Source organism: Microtus ochrogaster, linkage group LG9, assembly GCF_000317375.1.
Source record: "Microtus ochrogaster isolate Prairie Vole_2 linkage group LG9, MicOch1.0, whole genome shotgun sequence".
Lineage (NCBI taxonomy): Eukaryota > Metazoa > Chordata > Mammalia > Rodentia > Cricetidae > Microtus > Microtus ochrogaster.
Window position 1 is genome coordinate 16,698,454 of NC_022034.1, and position 3,296 is coordinate 16,701,749.

Sequence of the window (3,296 nt, forward strand, 5' to 3'; positions counted from 1 at the left end):
CCTTGATAGCAGGATATATCTAGGGATGGGTGGACAGCTCAAGCTCCTTGATAGCAGGATATATCTAGGGATGGGTGGACAGCTCAAGCTCCTTGGATTTCTAAAAATCACGGACTTTCAGAGGAGAACAAAAATAGTAGACTCCTAGAAAGTCGTGCAGTTCTTGGGACCATGCAGTTTCGCTGCTGCGGTCTCAGGAGATGATCTAGAAAAAAAAAAGATTACTAGAATGTCACTTTAAGAGGCAAAATTACTGTCATCATCACCATCTTTAGCAAAAGCTACCTGTAGAGGGCTTTCCTTTACAAAGAGCATGGGCGGAGGGGTGGGTACGGCAGAGTGAAGTACTCCCTGTGCAAGCCTGGTGACCTGAGTTCAATTCCTAGAACCCATGGAAAGATAGAAGGAGAGAGGTGACTCCACAAAGATGCCCTCTGACTGCCACATGTGTACTATGGACCACAGAAGCCCCACCCCCACCCTGCACACATCATATCTCACACACACACACACACACACACACACACACACACGGTTAGTCCCTGTGTCTCATAGGGACTAACAGGGAGTCTCTTAGGTGGTATCTCTGTCTCAGTAAACAGCCAGTGAGCCCAGGCAGAGGTAGATGGGCAGGACCACATCTCCTATGCATTTTACCAAAGGCATGATGGTCTTATCCAAGCTGTTTTCCCTTACAGCCTCCCCTGTATTCATGAAGCAAACTGAAACTCAACCGTGGCTTCAGGTCAAGCAATCACTCTGAGCAAGTGGACTCAGCAGGTACCCGCTCTAATGTCTATAGGGGTTCGGGGGTTTCCGTTTGGAGGAAGGCGGATGAGTGACTGGATGGCAGGTGGTTCTGAGCCCTAAACTGAACGAACACCCACGATCATTGAAAGAAAAGGTAGTTGTCTGACTTTGCTGTTGCGGCAAATTTATTCTTTAGGGCTTTATTCTCCTCCTTTGCTGTCATGAGCAACAAAACTGAACAATCACATGCAAGTGTCAAAGCAACACAGCTCACGCGCTCACAAACCCTGATAATCACAGGCAATATTTTGCCTTTCTTCCTGCCTGGCCTGTCTCTGACACCTGGGTCAGTTTTATTTCTAACTTCTGTGACAAAAATCTACCAATCACTACAAGATTGGATCCAATTGCTACAGTCTTATATCTATACAAGAACAAGAATGAGGCCTTCTTGGAGTATTAGCAAGACAAGAGCAAAACGTTTGTCTTTTTATTAGGTTGGGGGGAAGAGAAAAGAATTTTAAAGAAAAGAAATAGGGGCTGAACCTCAGATCACAGAGGTCCCCGCCCTATTGACTTTTTAAAAATAAATTTAAACAGGTTCACTTTCCACCCTCTCAGCATACATTATTGTTTCAAATTCAAAACTCAATACATTTCCCAGCAGCCTTGTGGGTGGAGGTGCTCTATAAATCTCCTAGATTTGGCCCAAGAAGCTAATTTTAAAACATTTGGCACCCGTGAGTGGTACTTCATGCCACAATCAAACATCTTAATAAAACCCAACCCTTATATTAGGTTAAAAAAAAAAGTTTTTAAATGGATTTTAAAATGGATTCTAACCATCTAGGCTTTTGTAGGCAAGTCAGAGAGAAGGAACACTGGCAACTTCTTCTTCAAGCACGAGACTTTCCACTACAGGAAACGGGCGGCTTCCCTGTGGCCAAAACGAAAGTCTCCTTCTCTGCCTTTTGTCACTACCCGTCATTAGCGAGTGGCACACACTGTGTGGCACCATCCTTAACATCCACATCACCCTGCCTCAAAAAGAAAGGAAGAAAGAAAACCCAGTCACCCATGACTACTTTCAGGTCTGAGCTACGGGGCTCAAAATTCGCCCACGGTCACCGGGCAGCTTCAAGACAAGATGAATTACTAGATTGCATCGCTTTGCAGAAAACCCAACTACCTTCAGAAAAACAAACGAAGGTTTATCCCGGTCGCTTACTGAGATCAAGCTCCGTAAGTCACGGCACCAAAGATTAAGCAACAAGGTCGCGCTGAGGCAAGTACAACGCCAGTCTAAAGCAGGAACTTTTTAAGCTCGCGCATGTTTCAGCCACACAGAATCTCCAACAGCCAGACCTGGGACCAATAAACAGACGTGATCTGGGGAAGGCAGGCAGCCTGTCAGAGCTGTACTAAGAAAAGATAACCACGTCGCCCTCTGACTCAGCTGAACGTGGCTCCCAGAGTGTATTTCCACGGCACCAAGGTCAGGTTTAACATGCTAACATCATGGTAATGTTTGCCAGAAACTTTGTAAAATATCCCTGGCGCAATGAAAGAAAGAGAACGGACAAATTTTCACAGGGGAGGCGAGCTCTTGAGACTCCAGCCTGCTTACACATAATAGCACAGTAAAGCCAAAAGAAAGAAAGGGAGGGAAACTGTAAAGAAATGGAGAAGAGATAGAAGTACCTGCTTGAGAAGAATGTCCCCCAGAGACTGCCTTCTTGTGCTAGGGAATGGCAGAGGAGGGGACATTGGCCTCTCCTGGCGTCACAGGGCTGCTGAGCATGGAGCCTTGTGTTTTCAGTTTTGGTAGAAGCCGTTCCCGAGGCTGTTATGACCATGAAATTAGGAAATGCAGTCTCAGAAGCAAGGAATTAGCACCACCGCTTGACTGTGATTGGAAACTCTGCTCCGGATAATAGAGGAGGGGGTGGCCTTCCTCTGTCCTGCCAGGCCCGATTCCAACTTTCTCAGGTTTGCCTACAGAGAGATGTTTGCAGAGGGACAAGCCTCTGGTCAATTAGCTGAGACTTTTTTTTTTTTTTAAGGTGATCCAGCCCGTTTTCTCTTTACTTGCAATAAAGCTCAGAGTCTAGACGGGCATGTTGACTTGGAAAAATAAAATAAGAAAGCGTCCTCTGAATGCATAAATTTTCCTCACCCAAAATTAGCTAAGAAGTTGGCATGAGGGTGTTTCTTCGGTGAGCACTTCCCAAACCTTCTCTCTTTCACTCTTTGACGCAAGGAGCCACTCAGCAAGTCCTGTCACTGATAAATTAGCTTCCTGATTTTGGAGACCTGCATGGACTCCAAAGCCCTTCAGGTATGTGAGCCTTCTGGAAACTGCTTGGCATTTCCTGCAGTGATTTACTAGTTTATGGGGCTTGGCTGTATTTTGTTTGCTTTAGGGCTTTAATCCTGTTTGTTTTGTTTTGTTTTATGAAGACAAGGTCTCACTTTGTAGCCCAGACTGGCCTTAAACTCTTAGTAATCCTCCTGCCTCAGCCTTCTAAGTACTAAAACAACTAGTG

At 45.5% G+C, this 3,296-nt stretch overlaps 1 protein-coding gene across 1 annotated transcript in view; it reads right to left on the reverse strand.

Moving 5' to 3' along the window:
* Positions 1-2,611, reverse strand: part of Esr1 (estrogen receptor 1) — a 377,923-nt gene extending 375,312 nt beyond the window's left edge. Inside the window, exon 1 of the mRNA XM_026787318.1 lies at positions 2,452-2,611. The gene's annotated coding sequence lies outside the window, so the exon portion shown is untranslated. The remainder of the gene's footprint in view (positions 1-2,451) is intronic.
* Between the last annotated feature and the right edge of the window lie 685 nt (positions 2,612-3,296).